Below are 26093 nucleotides of genomic sequence, written 5' to 3'. Positions count from 1 at the left end.
TCCCCAGGGCTTCTTGCATGTTCTGGGTAAACTTTGTGTGCGAGTACATAATGGGGTATTAGGAACTTTACAGAATCAATATGGCTTCGTTTAAGATTTCATGCTAATTTGTGTCAGATACAAACAATGAAAATAATAGATAAATCATGTATGTAGATAGTAAAATTTATATAAGCTTTATCATATTTAAAACATTGAATATTGCATAGCTGGAGTTAATAGATATGGGTGAATTAGCTACTTAAGAAATTCCAGTGTAAATAAAAATATCATTACGGAAAACAATATTTTATTATAATTATGTTTACACATATAGTGCGTAACACATATATGGATAATATTGATGGCTATACTCTCCAAATTCTAGTTTCAAAGGCGTAATTTTTTCAGGAATTTCTTGTTTTGCGATTTTTAATTAAAACAATAATAAAAACAAACTCGCAGTTAAGATGTCCACAAAACTTTTTCGTTTTCTCTCTCAAAAGTTCAACTGTGAAAGTTTTCAGTTAAGCACAAACAAGGATAATCCAATTTGTGCGGCTGGTCTCATTTTTCGTCTTACGGAGAAGAAAGGAAAAGAATAAAAAGTTAGAAACGAGATCTGACATTCAAAATTTGTGTAAGATAGAATTGGACACAAATAATATATATGTATGTATTCTTTGTGTTCAATTCTATCCAACAGAAATTTTGACTGTCAAACCTCTTTGCTACCTTTTTATTATTTTCCTTTCTTATAATTTATTTTAAATTATTTCATATATATATATAAATGAGAAATGATTGAAATTTTCGACTATTTAAACAAAATACAATATTTATGTTATAGAAAAACTCAAAATTGTGTTGAATTTTATAATATATGTATATATAAATTTAGTACGATTTTAATACATTTTATACAATAAATTGAAAAGTATTTCAACAATACTTTTTTCTGATAGTATGATTTTCTATCTCGGTCTTTACATATATTACATTAGATTTTATGGAATTTGTATCCTATATATATTTAATGCATTTCACATAACTTGAACCTTTATAAACTTTTAAGACTTTCAATATCAAATAGTAAACTATAAACATAACAAAATATATAAATGAAAACACAGATATAATAATTTAAAATTTCAATCAGTACTAAAACTTTATATTGTAAAAGTTACATAGAAATAAGAGGGCCTGTTACATTTAGTTCAATTGGATGTGTATACTTATTTATTTACATTTGTATAGCTGAAAATATTATTGAATCCTATTTGCATTTAAAATATATATAGTAGTAGCACAGAAACATGCTATCATTTGTTTTATTCAAGCACTGGATTCAACAATATCAATGCCAAATAATAACCTAGTTTTTAATGTATGTTTTGGATAGTTCGTTCTGAGCGATGGTATCTTATATCATGGAAAAAGAAATTCAGTTATACGTGCAGTGTTCAAATCATAAATACTTCAAAATTTATATCATATTTATCATATTTAAAATAAGCAGATTAATTTGTAATTATACTGAAACACCATTTATATAGGTGTTTATTATAGTGATCAATTCCACTCTACAATTCGTTAGTGTTAATAATTTATTAAAGCAAACCCCGATTCAGAAATGTAGCTCAAACCACGATATCTCAAATGTCTGGGGAAGCACAATTAAAATTGAGTGACAAGGTCTATTTTACTCAGAATCTGACAAGCTCTTAGTGTAATTTATTACAAGATAAAACGTAAAGGAATTAATGTCTTATAATATGATTTGCTTATATAAAATAGAAAAAATACATTGCACAAGGCTAAAACATCTCAGTACTTACATCTAACTATATTGCCTTTTTTAACATATAAATATTGCTTTAAGTGTCATTGCTGTCTTTATTGACACTTATTTTTGCTTTCGTTTAAATATTTTTACTACTTAGTTTTGATTACTAATTTCTGTAAACCAAATAGTAACAAATAACTAAAAATAAACATAATCAGTACATTTTGGTTGAACCTCTATAAACATGGCGAAATGTGCTATTTTCCTTCAACGTAGACGGTGATAGAAAATCGTAAATATTGAAGAAATAATAGAAGAGTGATGTGTGAAATACACGACCAATAATACTTTAATAATTTTGCAACCAAAAACTTTCTTTGAAACTAATCATTAGTAATTGGTTTCCTGAACAATTACTAACTACAAGTTCTCCATAACACCGTGGTAAATTAAATTCCAACATTCCTCGTTATGTAGCTGAGATGATAGGGCGAATTGTTATTCAACTATCATTAGGACTATCATAAGTGTTGGTCATATAGTATTAGACATTTATTAATTCTAACTGTTCATTCACTCATATGAACACGAAAAGGGGGAGAGATTCATGAGGAGCGAGGAGGGTGCTTAATATGAATGCCAATGTACACACCGGATAAATATTTGGTTTTAATATTAAGTTCAAATCTACTTGCTTGTAACTTGCAATATTTTTCGTAAAAAACACATATTAGATTATTCAAAATTCATTTAATTTTTTTATATTGTTCGTCTTGACAAACGCTGTGTATCATTAGACCATGATTAATGTTTGTCTACAATAAGTAAGTACTAAATGAACTATTAATAGACAAACTTATGTCATTTGACTCAAGAAAAAGGTCCATCGCTTAAAGAGGAATATTAATCAAACAATGAGTCCGTCAGATTCTGAACACAAACTAGCGAGGCATCACAAGTTTCACTGTCCTGCTTTAAGTATTTCAAACAACGGCGATGTGAACTGTACTTCTGTCGGTACTTGCTTACCATCAATAATTAGTTGGTTATAAACAATTTAGTCTTATTTGAAAGTTACTTTGTATAATAAAAAAGGCCACACGACGAATACGTTAGAACAAGTTACTCATATTATTTGGAACTCTCTGATGTTCTAAACACTTATTCCTTACACTTGTAATGACCATATTACTGTGTTAATAAAGTTGAAGCCGTACTAAATAATCTGACTACAAATAATTTGTTATATGATAACGATTACCGTATGCCAATTTAAAAATTAATGGTGTTTATAGTTTTACTTGAATATTTAAATAATAACTTTTATACTTTTCGTATGACCATAAAAAGCGAGAGAGAATTTCGTGCAGAGATTCTTTCATGGAACTATTCTTATTCCATAAAATCTCTCTCATGAAGTGTACTTGATGGTACGTACACTTGAAATTAAAATGGAAATCAGGGAAGGGATATTCATCGGCAAGAATCTAATAAATGAGACAGTTATCGGAACTTGCATAATTATAAAGATTTAACTTTTGTAATAACACTAGTGTTAAATTATTAATTGAGCTCTATTTAAATTATTGAATAATAATAAAGCCCAATAGTCAAGTTTCCAACGATGTATCGTATTATGGTGTCGATTTAATCAACCATCATTCTTAAGGGGTAAAAAATAACTGATTCCCACTCTTAGAATTTGTAATGGTTGAAGTATTTGACTCGTATGGTGAGTCCAAGGAAACCTGATAAGAGGACTGAATTACAACACAAATTAACATTAATAATGTGACAAGGTATGAAGGTGGTTTAATTCAGAGTAAGATATAAGAATGAGTTTTACAGTAAATACTTTTAAATGACGTTTACGGATGTAGAACAAACACTGTTTTAACAATTTACTTTACACTTTATTAAAATACTTGTACTCGTATAATGTGACGTGAAAGCTTGAATAAACAAGTTCTTGTTTGAACTCGGTAACAAAGCCTAAAGTTAGCGACAGCTCGCTACGAGATAAAATGTACGTGGTTTCATATTATTTAGCTTTAAACCTTGAGTTTAAAAGTAACTTCCTCTCATAGTTTCATCCCTCATATCAGTCCACATATACTTACACACATACTCGTGATACATTTTCCAATTCTATTGAGAAGATGTTATTGTTATTATAATTGTATAAGTAAATACTATAAAGGTGGATGGTGACAACTTATACGAGTATACTAAGAAATTATTCAATGCTACCAATTTCCAAGTAGTAACTTATCAAACAAGTTAATTATTACTTATTATTAACAAATTAAAATACGATATTTTTGTGTGTACAGGTGAAAGCGATACTCAATTTCATGGCTAAGCTAATTCCTTCTTTATATTAACGGAAGTAACAAAGTAGGTGTACGCAATGCCACGTGAAACGTAACAGACTTCGTTGAAGTTGCATGCAAATTTTAAGTCCATACCTTATTTTATTTTCTAGATTTCCTGCAGACAGAATGAACATATATATATATATATATATATATATATATATATATATAAACAATTTCAATTATCTTAGCCTACCAAGTAACAGACTTATATTATGTTCTGTCGAGCCCCATGGATAGACTGACATGTACCTTCATCAAACTCATTCTTATATGTATTTAAATAAAGTGTTTATGTAATATTTTAAAGTCAACTTGTCAGACCGTTCTTGAGATTTTCTGCGGATGGTTACACTAATTAAAGGTTTATTCAAAGTCCACTGAGGGACAAAATCAAAATAATCATCAAAATATAAATAAAGTATCATCCAAAATAAGTTTATAATAAAATATCGTGCGGGCACACAGACATATAAATGAAATTTTGCTGTCCCTCGAGTGGTAGAATTCTCTATCGCTCAGAAAGTATTTGAGTGTTATTATTAATATGGACCCCTATAAAATTGCTCTAAACCTATATATTTTTATAGTTGTAATGGTATGTGAATGTAAGTAGAAGTAAATGTTAACATTCATGCATGTAAGATGCATTATCTGATATTAAACATAATTGTATAAACTGAAACTTAAAACTGTACATATGCAAGAAATGTGGTATTTGGAAAACTATAAACTTCAATCAAATAAAAAATGCCTTTATTAGTCGAGCGTTTCTCTGCACAAGCAGCTTTTTATAAAACATCCAGTCATGTAAAACTAATAGCAATTAATTAATGTTTCTTAAACTATATAAGCAATATTAACCTAATTATCAATCGCCAACATTTCTCTTACTTTGTCTTTAACGGCAGCCTCCTGAGTGAGTTTAGATCGCAAGGGAGAGAGTTGTACAACTTGGGGAAAAATACGAAAAGCCTCTCCTCCCTATCTCGAGTCTTGCTCGAGGGAAATGAAGCTGATCGTCCTGTCGGGTTCCGCAACCTGAAACCTCGCCACAATACAGGAGTATACCAAGTGCTGCGGTTCCTGAAGAGACAAGATCCGGTGGATTATGTAGTAGGTCTGCAGCCTGCTTTAGGTTTCCATAGGCAACAATCCCGCAGGCCTTGGATGGACAGATAATTTGTCATATGTACATACATTAAACGTACAGCTGTGTTCTGTGCTTTAAATTCTGTCAATAGCTACCCTCGAAATGATGTTACCGCATGGAGGATAAAAATAAAAGAAAGTGGGCAAAATCAAAGACTGTATCAAGTGGATCTTTGTTATCTCTGGCAAGACCAGTCTGTGCATACACATCCCTCCCAAGCGCACGATGAGTAGCATAAGTGTCGTGCCCAGAAAAGCTTAGTTCACAGTTGAGTATAACACTCAAAGTTTATTTTCCATGCATTGTTCAAAATATCAATACCATAAAAAGGTAAATTTGTGGACACGGAATCTCATAAAAATCGACTCTAAATCATCGATATGTCCACGTAGAGAGGATAATTAAAGAGAAAAGCAAGGCGTAGAGTTTTTAAATTAAATTAATTGACAATTTTTAGATTTGTTTTGATTGGGGGAAGTTTACCGTGATAGTCTTTTCTACAGGTGGCAGCACAGAGCAAATATTATTTGTTAAATCCCGGTGTCATGTTTATATAACGCCATAAGTGGGGGTTTCGTTATTTTAGATAAATGTTTTATTTATATTATAAACCATACTTTTATCGAGAAACTTAACGTGTAGTATGGCGAGATTTCAACAATAACATTCAACATACAAGAATGTCAAAACACGAGATTATAAAAAATATGAATTTTATAAGGGTTAAATTGATTCTATAAAAGCTCTAAATGCTTAGACGAGGATTCTTTTATGTTAAACATATTTAATGTCTTATATGCATACAAAAAATTTTTCTTAGTATTCCACCATGTTTAAGAAAAAAAGTCTTTCAGGCGCTATGCACTCCCAGTACCCGGTTAAATATGTAAATAGTAATGCATAACATTTATAAATTACAGGAGAAATGGCCAAGCAGGTCAAGAAACATTTAATTCATGTATTAAACGTCGTTATTACGAATAAAAGTTCATCTCTTAGGTAACCTCTCTATACAGGCAGCTGAACTAGCGAGAATTTCCAAACTTGCATAGAGTTTGTTACAGATTAAGTTTTTTTTTTAAAGAGAAGAAACCGTTTAGATTCCTACATCAATTGCTCTTTGTTAAACTTGTTCAAAGTCTGTAATGAGACATCTAAACAATCTGTTACATTACTGTCTTGGGAGTTGAATAACTATCAGAAGCAGAAGGAGAGTTACTGCATAACTTAGTACTATCTCATCCAAGTTATCAATTATTTCGAGTCTTTGTCTTTGTAGTTGGCATTGTTAAAGACTAGGTAGAGCTTCCTTAAAATATAAAAAAGTTGTAGAACAATTTACTATATTATAACACATTCATAACTTCAATTAATATAGAATTTTAGTATACGCTATTTATTTACATAGAATACAAAATATTTCTATTAAACATATACAAGTATTTTAAATGTACTGTTGCAATTAAATATTCAAATATACCCTGAAATAAGAGCCTGAATGTAAGTGCCCAATATAATATTGTCTTAATATTAATTTAATAATATAAGATAAATAATAAACTTTTATTAATTAATAAATAATAGTTTAATAATTAATTGTGTTTTAAAGCACCGTAAATGGTACCTACAACTATTTAACAGTTAATACATATATTGCTAGATTCATATGAGCCACACATAAAACAATTTTCTTCCCTTTGTGAAAGAAAGGATATATTTAGTTTACATTTACTTTTACAGGAAAAAAAGAGTAAATATTAACAGGAGAGAGGAGCAATGAAAGAAGAATACAAACTATAATGACCGGGTTTCATTTATCCAATTCCCACACTCGAGATAAATTCATGGGCAGCCTGATCCCGCAAAGTTCTGGTGCTGACCTTGTGTTACCTCAATAAAATCACACTCAGATAAGACTAAGCATAGTTCTCATTGCATACAAAACGTGACCCGAACCTATTGCTCTGAGGCACACTTGCATTTGTGTAAGTGTAACTTCACTGGTGCCTGCAGTGTAGAAAACATTTCTTAGTTTTAGAAGTTTAGTATCGGGGGCCAATATCGTGCCCTGTAATCAGCTGTTATCCAGTTTGCGGTGTGCCACGCCACTAACTAACAGCTACCTTCCCCACAGTCCATCCGGTATCAGACAGCCACAAATTATTCACATACATTGTCATAGTTTTTAAACGTAATAACTTCATCTTACAATGAAAAGCATGAATGTATAAAATTTTTAAAATCTTGACTTTAGACTTGATCTAAGGCGAATGTATCTTAGTACAATATAAAAATGAGTAGGACAAATACACATTGTAAGTGATACTGTTTACTGGAGTAAATGATGATAGCAACCAAATTTTTGCTGTTTACTCATTCTGAAAGTGTAAAAAATAAAAGTTCAGATTTAAACATTCATAGGCCGACTGAAGTTACAGACATTTAATTTAGGAAACTCTAACAAGAACACCTTCCAGAGGTTTTATGCCATCCTGGTGGGTGTATTCCAATTAACATGAAAAAAATTTAAGATATTAAATAATTCAGTCCCTACTTCCGGATAAAGAAGAAGTGAGGGAAGACTATGAACAATTAAATGCTTGGCCAACAATCGATATGGAGGGGACAGAAGTGGAAAATATTTAGTTTAAAACACTCATATACCCTAAAAAAACTTTCTTGTTTTCAATATTCTCAACTTCAAAATTATTTGTTTTCGTGCCAATTTTTACTGACATTTTCCAATATATAATACACATTTTGGCATTCTGAACTGGAGTTTCATTTAATAATCTGAGCTATTATGTTCCAACAGTTACAAGAAATGTATTGTTTAAAAGTCTCGTTAATTGAAGATTTTATCACGTGATTTAACGTAAAAATTTTTTCCAAGATGAAAAATTAGAACAATAATATTTTTATTTGATAATGTAAAAATATTTTAAATATAAAGATTTTTCTTATTTTCATAAAGTTTACTGTTGGCCTTATATTGTTTCTCAAATAACCCATTCAAATGTTGTTTTAATCTGTCACCAGCACAGCAATAGCTTCCATTTCCCACCGAAAGGGGTGTCACAGGATCTTCACAATATATGGACACTTGACAGTAACAAGTGCACAAAATGGAGTAAAATCACAGTTTACAAAACTTAGTCACTTGTTAGTCCATGGAAGGAAACAAGGGGTGTATTAAGCACCCACACATAAAAAAGTTTCTGGAAACACACACAATGATAAGTACCTAATATTTATGGAAACTACAGCAGTAGCGAGGGTGACGAAAGCCACTCATCTCTAGAGGAGATCGGGCTATGTATACGTTATGAAAGTAGAATGCCGGGATGGTCCATTGTGTTAAAAAAATATATTCTTCAACCAAGCGGAGCGATCAGATGATCTTTGCAATCAACTGTCTGTGCATAGCCGTTTGGTGTTTAGTATTGGATCTATATAAAACGTTATAAACAGATGTTGTAAATGTGATACATATGTTATCAGAAACAGTTGCGGGTAGGCTTACATTACTTTCTCTGTGATACCATAATCTGCTCTAGTATACTGCAAAACCGTTTCAGTCCAGCAGTTTATTATACTCGCACACTTGGAAAATGATATTCTATAAGGGTTTACTGTTACATACTATATGATTGGAAGGTTATGTCAGCTAAAATGTATAAAGTAATTATTAACAAAATAGGTTGTATCTATTATACAGTGGAGATTGGCTCAAAACTTATTCAAAACCTTCTGCGATACAAGAGTTGTGGGGGAATCTGTTGTGAAAAGAAACTACATTTCACATATTTGGAGTTATAAAGTTATTTGTAAAAATAAATACTTCATGAGGTGATGAACATTCAATGTGCGTATTTTATACGTAAATTAAACAGAGAATACTATATTTTCTTTCTATAAAATCCTGTTTGAGTCACAAAAATAAATAAAATTTGAAGCTAAGATAAAATGTTTAATAACACTCAGGGAATTGTGTATTTAGGGCAATTTCAATACGTTATTTACATAAAATATTTTACAGCATTTCAAGTTACATTTTTGCTATCACCGCTGGTATTAAGCAATGTTTTAGAGTGCTTACATATCTGTTAATACAGGACTGTCCCAATAAGTGTCAGGAATTTTCTTAATAAGCCGAACATTTCAATTCAGTCATTAATAATATGTAATATTTTTATACAACTATTTTTTACAATATGGCCTAAACCTAGTCGGATTTGATAACAGAGATAATGTGAGGATTCAGAACATGAGAATAACACTACCATGCAGGGTTCATGGTCCCATAAGTTAATGCAAACTTACGAGCCTCAGGAGAAAACATTAACTTGCTGTCAATCACCTGACACTTTTGGTATTGATCATCAGCAATCTGAGTATATGAAATAATATCTTAAATTTTCATTTCTAGTGGAATACTACTTCAACTAGAGAATTCTAATTTTAGAATACCACCTTCCGTAGCCGTTTCAAATATAGTAATATGTCGATTTACATAAGATTGAATATGTCTTTCCTCTGAGTAAGAAAATCATATTAAAAAGTTCAAAAATTTGAGCTTGAGTTAGAAAACACATTTTTTTCAATTTGCAATATCTAAATAAAATAAATGTATTATTTTCTATTAAAACTTATCGTGCTAAAAAAATCTGTTCCGTAACAAAAGTTTATTAACGTGTTATGCCATTTAAATTTTAGTAGTTAAAAGTTGAAGAGGAGTGCTTCTTGTTTTTAAGTACTTTAACACAAATTCTTTAATATAGTTAAACAAAACTTAAATTTTCAACCATTCTAGCAGTTTTGTCATAGACACCTGTAGTTTTTTCGTCAAGATGTATAAAATGAGTTATCGCAAGCTAATGGGTTTAATTTAATCATTAATTTCCCATATTTGTGTTATGGCCATAAGTTATAAATTAATTTTGACTTGTAAGGCCTTAAAATTTGACAAAACGATTAGAGTATATTTTATTATTAATAATTTTTACTTTTTACAATCTACGTTTTCTTTAATACACAAACTGTGAAGTTGACGATCAAGCACAAAAGTAGCAAGCGAAGTTTATAGGTTTCTTACTCCTGTCTAACGTTTTACTACCGGCTATAAACTGTGATGTAAGATGACCACAGGTCGTGTCTGCAGGAAGTCATCCCCTGCAGGATACATTGTATCGTAACATAAACTACACTCGCTATCATCTCAAGGTAGTAATTGTCAACGCGTAATTTAAGATTCAACATGACTAGTTTGTACGTGTTTAAACACCCACCTTTATTACCTGAAAAAGAGAAGCAGTAATCTTTGAAATAATGAAAGTTAAGCATAGTCGTATGTTCTGTATGTCTATATAATTCACTCCTTATGTTACATTTAAGGTATATAATATATAAATATATGTTATATATAATTTTATATATATATATATATATTTGGCGATTTAAACAAACTGTAGTTAAATATTTCAAACGTGGTTATGCATACAGTGCAAGTTATCTCGCCTTTGGGCCAAGCCTCTCGTAGTGGAACAGAGACTATTAGATTATTTGGTATATGGGCATCTGATAATGTGTCATACATTACCATAAATCTATAAATATTACACCAAGTTACAATATTTGGTGTGCTTGTTTGTTATGTAAGCAAATGTTTGCAGATGTTCCAGCTTAAAATAGGTATTACATTTTGTCGTGTAACTTTTTATTTAAAAATTAATTGATTTTGTTTAACATATATAAAACTAATACATATTTAAAAATTATGAAAAATAACATAACCACAATTCGAACTAATGTGTCATACAAATATTCTACACAATAAAATCTATAGTTTTGTAAAAAATAATAGGTTAAAATGACCACTGTTTAAAATGTTCATGTCATTACGTTGTTACTTAAAAAAAAAAATAGTTACGGATTTGTAACATATTAATCCTCTGAAAATTCGCATGCATTATTCTATGGAATAGCTTAATGAAATGAAAATTTAACAACATTTAAAAACAGTAGTAATTAAATTGTAAATTAGTTTTATAATCAATATATGTTAATAGGTAAACAGATATACGTTATACAAATAACGTAGTTGTTGGTCTAGTACCAAAAGTGTGATATTCAACATCACACGTAGTCATAAAATCCGTGTAAGCTCAAAAGCTATGTATCTAGAGACCCGCTCTCACACCTGCTTCCCATTATTGTTTTGATAAATTACTTAAAATAAACAAAATTATAAATGCCTATAGATCCATTTCATATACAGTAATAAAATTGTTTGTTTTTCTACAACTATATAATATCAGTTTAATTGATTGGCCTTTAATTGTAAAAGTAACGTTAAAAATAAGAAATAGGTTACGTATTTTACAGAATAAAACTGTAGGAAATTCATTAAAACCTGTTAGTCTTAAGCTAGAAACCAGGCAGTGCCTAAAGCTGTATGTAAAAATTAAACTATCATTTACTTTACCAAAAATTCAAACATATAAGTAAACAAACCATTTAGTATCACAAATAGTACTTTTTATAAATTAACGTAGTTATAGTGGAAAGAGTCGATTCAGTGCGAATGTTGAGTTTAACTCCAGTTCACGTTCCGCCCTTAAATCCAGACTTATAAACCCTGAACAAAACAAGTTGGCAAAGAATTAACTCAAAACAAATTCTTTGCAGTGATGTAACATCAGATACACCTAGACTAAGAAATCAAGTGCAATCTAAATGATGAGATACCACAAGTGCACAATTGAGTATACTACTATGTTCTAGATTCGATCCCGAATCACGGCAGAGCAACATTGAACATACCATACAAATTACATAAATCATTGCCATTGTATATTTCTGATAGTATGAACAAATAATTTTCTATCATATTTAAACAGTTTTGGAAAGAAGTTTGAGACACAACTGATATGTTTAACATATCATATTCATTCACCTATTTCATGTATACGTCGCTTCACTATCACAATCATGTAGCAATCTTATCTAAAGTCATATATATATATATATATATATATATATATATATATATATATATATATATGTATATATATACATGCACCTAAGTTCATATACATGTCCCTTGATATTACGTTCATAAATTCCATAGTCATTGGAAAGTAGTATAAATGAACAGAATTTCCTCGTATTATTGTCATATACCTGTACTTTAATTAGAAATAAATAATTTTAGATAATGAATATGTGTCCCTCGATACCACAACGTACTACTTGGTGTGTTTTATACGCCACAATCTCAAGTACACATTCCTCATTTATTATAAACCTCACAGATGGTGCAAGTGAGGTAATGGAACGTATTCCCAAAATACAGTACGGAATACCCATGACCTCACAAGAAGTACAAAATGACGTCAGAGGAAACGCTAAGCTCAATAATGGTGTCCTAAATCCACTCTGCAATCTCCATGTGAAAATGGTCAATGGGTGAAAGCCCTGTGACGAATAACATATCCGTTACTAAGTGAGCATCTCTTCAGCCTATTTCGCTCTAGGGTACTTTGTAGCTGATAGTGAAATAGCAGATTCTTAATCCAGTCACACGGATATTGGAGTAGCAGATACAGTAGCTGTAACTTTGCTATTCGAGGCTTTGTATCTTTTCATTAACATCAAGTACAATATGCTGGTATTTTTAGAAGAGACAATATTGAAACACTTTGATACAAAGAGCTTTTTGTACAAGGGGCAAACCGGTATGTGCCAATTTCTTAGTTGTAAAACGGAACCTTTAACGTCCCATTTTAAATACTATGGAGAAATTAAATCTCAAAGGCACGTACATTTTCTAAACATGTTCAAAAGTGTAATTAAACCACCACCACACTACTTGGAATTACGCTTTTATAAAAACAACAAAAATAAAAATTATCGTAAATAAATAGACCACGTGGTACACTCATGTCACTAGCGTGCTAGAAGATTTGGTCACGTGACTCATTGAGCGAAACAAGAGCTCTAAAAGTTGGAAACTAGGTGATAGTTTACAATGCTTGAATAATGTTTCATAATATTTATTTCAGGTTCTTCCACTTCTCTGTAATTAGTTTCTAGGCGTCCTTTATTTATTTACTATATTTGTTTATATTTTTTGTTATATCATTACTACTCGGTTCCTATAATTATCATTGTTACCGTTACTGTTAAAACCACGCAATGCGGCAGTGTTGTAGCCTTTTATTTGTATCATTTTGCCAATCCAAAATATATTTTTATTTGCTTTGTCATGGTCTCCTTTGTAAATGACTCTAATTTACTACTAGTATTATGTTTTATTTGTTATTTAATGTTATATCGTTATGTAATATTTAATACAACTGTACTTTTTTTACAAGTGTACAGTTTCTAAAATATAAATATATCATTTGTATATGATGTCTTTATTGTTAATTGTAGAGATCGAATACAAACTACATGTATATAAATGGCTTAAAAACTAAAGTCGCGAGAACAACTCGAGCTGTCCAAGCACGTCCAGTCGACCACGTGACTTTATAGCAGCAAAGTAGGTTGTGTAACACGACTGTAAACAGCAGATTGTGGTGACATTCTGGTGTTGATTTACTGTTATCTTACAAGCTCTTACAAGATATTTTATCGCAATTTCAACTTCAATATGAATATTGTTTTAGTATTATAAAAAAAACTTCAGTTACTAAATTAAAACCGTTCTGAAAATAGTTTTATTAATTTACAATTGTGTACGTCTTGAAATATACTTTCAATTGCCCATTAACGATAGATTGAAAATCAGCAAAAAGCCTTTCCTTATAAAAATAAATTTTCAGATGTATAAATTCCAAAAACATATTGGACGTTTTTAGTCGTGGCAACACTCACTTTTTTACAAATTTTATGTATGGGAAGACATAGAAATGGTAGTTGAAAAATCTTAACGCTCTAAAATAAAGAGTGGTATAGTAATATGTATATATAATAGATACTTATTATGTACATTTTTAAAGAAATTTGTGTATAATGCTATTATAAAGGTTATACAGACATACCTGTTATTTAATAGGAAATCGCCTACAAAGCTAGTATTGACATAAGTCACAAAATATTTTCAAATTCTAACATATAGATTCCTGAAGATTCTTTTAGGTGCTACTATTAGTATCATGGCCATTATGTTTATAGTACCATTATGTTTATAATATATATTTCACAACCATAACTTTTATAGATATTTAAAATATTAAAAAAATAAAAAAATATTAAAAGTAATAACTACGTAATTAGTATAATTTGATGAAAAAGGCAAACCCTTGAAGTTACAATAAAACAATATAATTAACGATTTTGTTACATCATAGATTATGTTTGGTTTTATAGATCAAATCAGGGTTATGTTGTTTTAAAATATAATGAACTGTATATTACTAATTAAAAAATTACGCCGTTTACAAATACTTGGTTATGGATATAGGCTGTTGAACGTATTGATCATACATAAAAGCTACTAAGAGTATAATATATTGTTGTGGTCACTAATAAGAGATTACACAAAGAACACTTAATTTATCTCAGTTTTTAATTATTTCTGCATCAGGTCAGTATGGCTTTAAATTAAATAAGGATCATTATTGCATAGGTAATTATCAGGATTTCTATGGAAGGGTTCAACTGTTGTATATACTTCACACATTTTTAACATTTTAAAAGAAAAACTACGAAATAATATTTGCAGCCTGTAATATTTTCGCGATACATGGTGATAAAAATAGATTTTACTATCGAAAATAAATTAAAACTGAGTGCGAAGAAAGTTTTCTTTGTATTATTTTACAAAAAAAATCTACTTTATCTTTATCTTTATTATTTATTTTTTGTGGCCGCTGTTTGGATAGGTGACCGCTAAGCTATCATGTCCTTGCAAGCGGCCCGCCTGCCCGCCTATTGGTGTTGGTTCGGGAGTCACCTTTAAGCCGTTGGTGCCGTTGGTCCTCAGGTTAAGTGTTAGAGAGGGCTTCTTAGCCTTAACTTCGCCTGGTAAAATAAGACATTCTTTACTTTTTTTTACTTTTACCTTATATTTCAAGTGTTTGAGTACTCGTCAGTGATTTTATGAAATTTACTAACCTACATAATTATAGACAGGTAATTACAATTGGGTTAGAATAATAAAAAAATTGAATTTTTATTACAAATGTTTCAATATACGTCAGTGACTTTAAATCAATATTATACTGTATAATGTATATTAGTACATTATAAATATAGGCTACTGTAAACTAGTAGCATATGTAGTAGCGCACAGTATAGCATGTAGCACATTGTGGACCATTCTATTATATTTTATGCATTAAATTAAATTTGAAAGTTTGGATATATAACATTATTGTAAATTTTTTAGTTTTAATGAAGAAACTAAACAATACCCTGTAATATAAATGTTTAAAAATCATATTTTTAGAAAACATTCATATCTAGATAGATAAGTGCATTAAACCAGGCAAACGTATTACAGAGATTGAAAGTGACAAGACAAATTGAATTATGGAAAATGAGTGCTTTAGGGTCAGGGGAGGGTTGGAGGGATGGAATGGCGGGTGTCATTACTCTAGAGCTAATATTGTTATACAGTTACATCCATTACTAGGATATCTAATGGAATGCTCTTGGCCTAAACTAATGACACTGTGTTGTGTACTACATATTTATTTTTGTTCCAATAAACATGAATATAAATTATTACCTAGAACTTAAAATGTTGATATGCCCTCTATAAAGCAGTACATTTGTCAGGATATGTTTACAGAAATGTAGGATTATTAGTAAATATATGAAGTTTTAATTCCATTATTACTTTTTACAGGGAGAAATACGAGAAAATAGTATTGGTTAAAGATGTATTCTTTAACGGTATTTTAACAGACAACAACCATTCTTTAGCTCTGACATATTACGAGCAATGGGTGAAATATATATATTACTGAAAGTCTTTACTGTTAGTGATTTGTTTGTGAGAAAAAGATGGAAGGAATTCGGGCTGAAAACTGGAAACTGTGTTTTAACTTTTTTATTATCTAGCGTATAAAACCAAAGGCATATAAACTGTACTAGTACAACACTGTAAGGTATATATTGTACGTCATCAAACATTATTGCAGGAAAAAGTACAGTGAGAATTTAATAACTTAATTGAAGTCAAACACCATTGTAAAGGAATTAATGTGTGTTAAGAAATTGTACTGATTCTACATTATATTTTATTTGTAACAATATTTTACTGCAAATTGTAAGAAATAATTTCTTTATAATTGTAGTCCGAACAATTGAAAAACTGCAAAAGAGAAAGTCGTGCAAATCAGCATTCAAAATTTTTAAACCTGTTGTCATTCCCTGCCTCTACATACTGGAAACGTGTACCTTTTTCAAATCGAAATGCGATATTACAGAAGACAGATACGTACACTCCTGACACTTCCCTAGGGCAGGGATAACTACCGGACTGTGAAACACAGAACGGTGGTTCATGAGCTCCTGACTTCACAGGCAGGAGTTCAATCTGTCAACACCAAATTCTATTAAAAGTTCACCTATGCCAAATGCATTTAAAAGGCGTCTAAAACAACCGAAGAGATCTTCATTCTTGCAGCTGTAGGAACGGCCTACATGAGTGAGAAAGTCATTACTTCTCATAATATATGTATAGACGCGAATAGTAAAACCATAAAAGCAATTATGTAATTAAATAATACAACCAGAGAAATAAAAATTTTGTTAAAAATTGGATTGAGAATGACTCCTCGTAACTAAATTTCCACTTGTAATATTTCTTTCACTGACTCTAAAACAACAAGGAATACCATATGCATTTTTATCTTCCCAAGTTCCGAAATTACGACCTAAAAGAAGTAAAGTATATCCACATGTTACAGACCACAGGTCCAGGAACTGGAATTAATGTTTTTATCATAGTATTCTATAACGTTTGCTTCCAACCCAAAATATTTCTTCTAAATATGTTATTCTGCTTGTATATTATTGGTTTAAATACGACTACAATTACGTATCAGTAGTGTTTACAAATTTTGCTGTTTGGCCTTGTTTTGTAGAGTAAAACGTTCGTTTCATTGCAACAAAGTGTTGCATCAAATTGAGTTGATGCGTAAGTTTCACTATGGAGTTTGATGATTCTAATCTTTATGTCAATTACAAGAAAGTTTCTGATAGATTCTGACCGGAATCTGTAATAGGATCATAAAAAATGAGAAATATTTTAAAGGAGTAATAAAAAGGTCCTGAAATTCATAAGTAAAACAGGAGAGAATTTTAAAATATATTTTACTAATTACACGATAATTGGTTTCCAGTTTACAAGAGCTGTAAAAGAGACGCTTTTGTTTCAATAATGTCTTTACTTGTAAGGGTAATAAAAACTTTATTTGTATTTGAAATGTAGTTTTGAAAAGTGTTTGATACAAATATACAATAATAAACCTTGTAACACTTTTTATATATTTTATTTGTACATTGTACATTTCGAATTCAATGAATTTATTCGATTATGAATTCGTCGAATTCAATGAATTTATTCGATTATGAATTCGTCGAATTCAAAATGTAACAGTGTACAAATAAAGTATATCGAATGTGTAAAAAGGTTTATTATTGCATAGTTTATTTGTTTCATACTATTTCAAATGTATTATGTATGGTTTAAATATAAATGTAAAATTATATTGAATAGAAGGTTTTGTTGTGTATATGTTGTTTATATATTTTGATATGTTGGAAATTGGATGAATAAATCAACTATTTAATTTTTATCATCCTTACTAACTGTCCAAAATACTGATTTTTATTTTTATTGTGTTTTGAATTCAGTGGTTTTTACGAAATGGAGTTTTAATTTCAACACCAAAGCGGAATAATTTCTCCATACGGAACATTTACATTAGTCTTTGGTAACGATCCTGAACTCGCCTTGTGCTTATTCAATATAGTTTATTTATATATAAAAAAAATAAATCATAAACCATTATAAATCAATAGTCATGTAACTCTCTGTAGGCAAGAATTATGTAGTGTTAGTAGTTGTATAGTCTTAAAAATTCATTGATCTACCTATAGTGTATTCTTTATTTTTTGAGTAATAAATTTGGTAACATTTGTGTTCCGAGCAAACAAGAGGTGCATACAGATTCGATTGTTGAAAGGATGTGTAAAAAGATAGTAGATGAAAAGAATTCACAATTTGTAACTGCTGTGGTAGCGTTTTGGTAACAACAAAATATTACAGCACCATCCAGTCTAACCATTTGTCTTTATAATATATCCCGGACCTTACGTAATCCGTCCAACCAAGTTTATGACAAACTGCCCCCATTTGTTTTAAACTTATCCTAGTATTTACAGTCTGATTTTATATCAAACTAGCATGCATCTGCGGCCTTCAACAATTTCCTACATTTTGCGGCATGCATACACAATTTTCTAAATTGATGGGTGTAGCATCCTTAGTGAAAGTGTTTATGATAATATGCGATGGAGAGCTGACTACGATGGCTTTCAGCCAGAAGTAATCATATATCAGGTAGCTATTATTTAGTATTCATGGTTAAGAGATTATAATACACTAAGTATTATACAAAATGTTACTGGTTCTTATTTCCGGTTTTGCGTGTGTAGGAGCATACACTTTTGGTTTTCAAGATTGTTGCGAAGTCACGTGTAACAGCTAGTTTGATAAAGATAATTAAAAAGAAATTTAAATTTACACATACTATGACGGTTTCAGTATGTACAATAATAAATCACTAGTACGGTAACAACTTTCGAATACTTTACCACTTTACTGATTTCAGTTATTATATATGGTACTAAACCGCAAATGTGAGTAAATAATGTATTCATATTAGTTGGTATCTAACATACTCGATCAAGGAGTTACCCCACAGTTGAACTTCTCATAAGTAATATAAATATCCAACTCGTAAGTTAGGCAACCTCCTGATAAGACAACGCGTCGTTTTCAATTTTAATAACATGCATTGATAAATAGCACATAGTAATTAATAGAATATCATCATCGCTTTCTAGGAACAACTTGGTAGAGATTTTCATTAAGTGAAATACCATTTACAATATAGGAGTACACAGACGATTTCAATAGACGTGTGTCATGCACGTGGAGCGTTGTTCATTTGTCAATATTGCAATGTTTAATATTGCGACCGAAAAATGCCTTTAATCTTTTCCTCTATATTCCATTGGGTATTTTGATATTAACACTCTACTATAGAATTCTAAATATCTGTTCCTGAAAAGAATCGAATAACCTAAAAACTACATAAAAACTATTTTAAAAGTGCAAAATACTTAATAAACACTAATAAAATACATGTTTGATTAAGCTTATTAAACTGATAATAATCATTTTAATAGTACGGTATAACATCGCTAGTACATTAATAAATATTTATCAGTATACATTTTATTCCTGCGAGGCCTTTCAGAGTCGAAGATTCCAACACCATGCAACTTCAAAAATGAATAAATACTTACAGTTTTCTAAATAATAAATATTAAAACAGATAAAACTATTATTATTATATTATTAAATATTACTATTATATATTATTAAATAACAAACTACGTATTTGTTATCAAGTGTAAATTTTGTTTTGGCTCATTGTAAATAATTACAGAATATTTATCAGAAAGGTATTTATGGCTCAGAAACAATGTATTTGGCTGATTAAAAAATATATGTTTTTAAATTTTTTAAACCTTTTATCAATTTGTTAACTAGTGTAAGTGTTAGGTAGAACGAGCATTTCATTTCCCCCATTGCCCTAGTACAATTCGGAGACATTTACCAAAACGTTTACCTTTCGATATCCTTGACACTTAGACACTAAAACTGGCCGCTCTCTGGTATCTCCAATCATATCAACTCTTACGGGCTGCAGCGTTCTTCTAACAGGCATTGTTCAAGCCACTGAACGTTCCTGGAGTTAGAGAGGTACTTCCTACGAAAGGTCACAACAACACTAGGCTTCACTCACATAGAAGCCTCGAGCCTCCGGAAAGCATTGACTCTAAAAAAGCACAGTCCATAAAAGCTTCCAGAACCTCTTTTTCTCGATTTGTGGTATTCATCAGTAATTGGAAGCCCTCAACCTCAGAGAGATTCATATTTGTAGAAACTCCGTACTTGTAAAGTAAGTTCATTTTATAAGTTAGATATTTAGTTTTATCCATTCAGGTGGTGGATTTATTCAATCAACATATTTTCATGAGAAGTGCACTATAGAAGAAAAAGATAATAGGTTTTGTGAAGTGCCAAGCAGTATAAAATGATAAGGCCAGACCAATGTGTAGTGATAAATCTGGCGTACAAGTGTGCCCAATCGGTAATGGTTGTCCTAAGCTATCCATCCAGCTCAGGTGCGTCTATAACACTTTATTGGCAGTCATGTCACTGAAATAGGAAAGCCGGAGAGGATTTATTCGTTATAATTAGTCGTATAGCTAGCCTTAGACACAATTGACAGACTATTAATTTTCTTAAATTTGTACGTTAATTGTTTCTAAAAACTATCAACGTAAATATACTTCAATTATGAACATGTGATGTTTAATTTCTGAGTTTGACATATTCTTTAAATTATTAATAATCTTTTCAACGTATTCTAAAAAAAATCTCTTTAGTTCAGCTGCCTTTGAACTACACCACAGTGAGTGCGAACCCCTAGATTTTCAATAGTAGTATCAGTCAAACAATTTATAAAAAAACAATACAATAACGTACTTCCTGGTACAAAGAAATGATGGCACCATTTAATTTATCTTAAACTAAAATTGCAGTAAACTTCTTTGTTTGCAGTCCGTATTTTGCTATGGAAGGATTGTGAAGGTAACGAGACTCTTACCATCGCATCGTTTGAAAGTACAAGAAATCAGTAATACAACCTCACGTTTATAATTATGACTAAACGAGGGTAAATGTTAGGAATATATTTAAAGTTTATTTAAAACCACAATGTGTTGTATGAAACTAACCAGTCCCAAACAAACTTCATTACGTAGTATATTACTGAAAATGCAGTTTTCACAATATACCCTCAATATACTACAATATATTCTGTTCATTGATTTGCTCCTTCTCAGTTTTTTTCCATCGTCAGAATCATTGCAACCGGGAACACCAGGGAGAAGTAGGAATTAAAACCCAAAGAAATATTTAGATATCAAGGAAATAAAAGACAGTAAGTTTGATTATTTAAAAACTTGGTGAATAAAAATAAAATTTTAATTACGAAAAGCTAAAGCTCAAAAAATGTAAAAGCCTAAGAAATGTTTTTAACAAAATAAAAATAGTTTGTATTTAGAATTTACATAATATAAATTACCAAATATTTAAAAGTTTGAAATCTTAAGAAAATCAGTAAAAGAAAACCAGGAGTATACTGAGTATTGTGAATAATGCTTCAGTTTGAGTGGTTCCTTAGTTTTCATCAGAGTGTGAAAAATGTATCTTTAAGTTCATCACACATTTCACTGTGATAATGTGAAATCGATAGAATTTCTTAATTGACTTTCGACTCTCTGTATAAAGAAGTTTAAACAATAAGACATATGGAATTTAGGAAGTTTTACACGGATTAATATGTTCACCGATTAATATACTACTATATTACATATTTAAAAAAATCTTATCCAATGTGCGTTGCACACTCAGCCTCACAGTATATTATTTCAGGATCGTGGAAGGCGTGTCTTGTATACTGAGTGGTAACTAGTATATAATACATCTAGTACTAAATTTTTACTAACCGCAGATTTTCTCTATTTGTCAGAGTAGAATATTGGAAATCAACAGTATTGTTTCATAATGCTAGTTGTAGCAGCGCAATCTAACCTGTGGCTTAATATACTATATTATGTAACAGTTCCTAGCCAAAAAGAATAAATTTGCCTATGGTTATGCTAAAAGCCACTTCAGCAAGGACAGTATTAATGGATGCTAATACAAATAATCACCTAACCTTTACTAGTTTTATGTAGAATAAAACTGCTTAATTATGAAGGATGTAAGTATAAGTATGTACAATCAAAGTATGTCTATAGTTCCTACTATGTATTATTATATATCTGTAGCTACAGTTACTCGAGACTATTACTATAACAGAGAATGTGGTCATAAACGACTACCTATATCATTCTCCACATAGTTGTGTTTTTTATAAAAGAGAACAGAGTAGATAGGAATTGTTATTTATCTTGATGGGGAACAATGAACGCCTACGTCGCAATTGTTGAAAAGAGAATGAACAACATGGACCCTATTGTTGAAACTGTATTGTCCTTTGTCTATGGACTTATTTAGATAACGAGAAAGGAACCTTATGTGTTTCTGTTTGTTCAAAGGCATTTCTCGTTTAACTACATTAAAAAAAGGCTAAAAAACTAAAAAAAGTATTATCCGCACATTTAAAAATAAATATGAGATTAATCTGTACGGACAGAGAACTCAAAAGCCTATACATTCAGGTTTTAAAACACAGTAAACCCATAATCATGTAAATTATGTGTTAAATATTACTAACTGATTCTAATTGTTTCTGAATAAAATTAAACATGTATTTCAGTTGTGAAATCAATTACGATTATATAAAACTCGTAACAGAAGATTAAAACTCGATAATATTAATACAAATAAAGTAACAATTTGGAAATCAAATGTTAAAGAACCGGCTTTTAGGTCTATACTAACAAGGCCAGGTGGATAGAGAGCGATAATTCCGGTCAACAAATCAGATAAAATCTGTAATCCTTGTGCTAATCATTCAGATTAGGTGCCTCTAACCGAGTTAAATTAACTTCTAGTCAGTCCGTTAGTTTTAAATATGATTGGCTAATCATTACCACTACGGGTTTTGTGTAAGTTTCGATAAGATAATTTTTGTGACATATTATTACAACTACACAAAAACTGCAGATATTAACTGGAACACATTTAGGAGTGCGAAGTGTAAAAAGGTTTTAAAGTTACTTTCAAGTTTATAAATAAGAAATTATGAATCAAATAAAATGTAAGTCTAGTGGCAGCTTATGTAAATTTAGAAAATCTGTTATTCTGTTTTCAAACTCAGAATATAGAAATATGATTTAAATTGTGGTTTTAAAACACCTAAAACAATATCAAAATTATAATTAAATTCTATGCAGGAACTAAACATTAAAAAAATGACACATATGTTATAAAACTATTAGTTTCATGAATTGATAAGTAAGAAAACATGTACCCCACGCTCTCAAAGCTAATATTGTTGATCTTCTAACATATACAAACAACTATATGCAATTCATATAATAACGTGCCAGCTATTAAGGAATTTCCCGTAAATTAAGTATTTGTGAATTCTCAATTTGTTAATAAACCTTCAATATCACATCACCACAATTTTTTGAGCTATTATAAAATGATTTTTTTGAAACCATGTGTGTGTGTGTGTGTGTGTGTGTGTGTGTGTGTGTGTGTGTGTGTGTGTAAACGACGATATCGATAAATCGATGTATCATCCATAGTAAATAACATATAACTGTTATTTTAGATTAATTACGTATCATATTGTAGAGAGTATACTGGCATTGATGATTTAAAATAGATACACTATTAACATATTTTATAATGAATAACAAAGTAATTTAAATTGTGAAATATAATTATTACTTTTTGCGCATAGAAACGATTAGTAAATGCTAAAGTTAAATTGGATTTACTTTGTAAAATAATATTCCATGGTTTTATTATTGTTAGTTAACTATAAGAATAATTTGATACATTTGTAACTATTTCTTCAAACTATATCTCCACATTAAATTATAAAAAGTAAATAAATATTGTATTTATTGATAGAAAAAACAACGTTATTTAATTAAGAAAATTAAATTTATACTTTATATTGTTATTGGAGTGAATACACTCAACCTCTATTTATACAAAATGAAGTAGTACAAAACACCGTTGATTATGCTAAGTTAGGATCAGAGTAACATGAACTTTATTAGGGAATATCTCTATCGCCTGTAACATTATTCGTACAAATGTTATACTAGAGGGACTAGGAGGAAGTAGTTGCTAATATAGTCGCTACCACAATAGTTACCTACAGTGCAAAGTTCTCTGCAACGTATTCTTTAAAAATTTATTTACAAATCTATATACGTACATGGTTAATCTAACCTCGCAGTAATTTTACCTATATATATATATATATATATATATATATATATATATATATATATATATATATATATATATATATATATATATATATGTTTATATGTTTATATACATATAAACGCATATAATATATGCTCGTGTATTTTGCATTATGAATAATATGTTTCTAATGTATTGTACATTCTATTGATTCTAACTATGATGTTGGGTCATCGATCAATACAAAATGACAATTGTAACATATGATACTGGGTAATATAAACCGTTATTATGACACATCAGTTATACGTTACTTTCACAAAATCTTATCAGTTTATTAGAAGGAGGAATTATTCCTATCGGAAAAAAATAATTTTCAAAGGACGGTATTTTAACATTTTGTAAGATATCAATCTACACAACTTTAAAAAGGCAATTTAAAAGTCATTTTTACATTACTTTTCTCCTAAAACGCTGTAATAGTAATTAATCCCTTGTGTTAGTTTTAAACATTGCACTGCTATTTTACCTTATATTAATGAAAAATAGTACGTTTTAATAACTGACTATAAGCTGCTTTTTCATTATGAACTTATTTATTGTGCATTTTACAAAGTTGAAAATGTCCAAATCATAAAAATATAAAACCACACACAAGAAATATATTGAAGGCCTACTTTCTTTTTCGACAAAATGATTCTTGTTTCAAAAAGAGCTGCCAAATATCTTACATATCATCTACGTATATGCCAATATCAGCCCTGTCATCGCCTCATTGGTATTCACATAGAACTGCTGACACACATCTTGTGAAATTAACTTCATTTCCATCTCAACGCTTTCTAGCTTCAGTGAAAATGTTAGCCATTTATTACTACATACTTCATGCAAAGAAACCAGAATTCGTGTTATAATTTGTATTTTACTTCAAATAATATAAATTTACTTAGTAGTGTATGAATTTATTTGGCTTAAAAGTATTATTTCTGGCGTGACAGAACAAAAGCAAATTCCTGCTGTTCTAACAAAATAACAAATATAAGATGTATTAAATGAAGCTTCTTGAAATTTAATTGCTATGACTGCACGTGTTTATTATAAAACTTACATTATGTGAATGTTAGGCCCATTTCAAGTTCACCCTCATCTCAGTGCAGCGCCTGGAATCTGATGCCGTTACAGACCTGACTCCTGAAATCATATCCGTTAAAGAGAGATCCAAAAGAAGTTGGTGACAAAGAAGCTCAAGCCGAACTTCTTACATCGTTTCTACATCACAGAAACCTAGACTTTAACATGTAGTGTAATCTAGGTGATTAGACATTCTCATTGTCTTATCCGGTGCACAATATGGTGCACAACGTTGATTCTGACACGATATCTTAGCAAGGCGGAAAAATAGATTTTTTACATATAACGGAGCTATGGGTTGGTACAATGGGAATGTTAAGTCGCGTCATTAGTAGTATATCGTTAGTGTATACAATGTAAAAATTGTGTCCGCTGAGTTTTCTAATCGATAACACATCATTATTTAATAAAATAAAGAACTTACGCCAGAGGAAACTTTTGCAATTACTT

The sequence above is a fragment of the Homalodisca vitripennis genome, chromosome 2, assembly GCF_021130785.1.
Source record: "Homalodisca vitripennis isolate AUS2020 chromosome 2, UT_GWSS_2.1, whole genome shotgun sequence".
NCBI lineage: Eukaryota > Metazoa > Arthropoda > Insecta > Hemiptera > Cicadellidae > Homalodisca > Homalodisca vitripennis.
Note: the sequence above shows the minus strand (reverse complement) of the source record.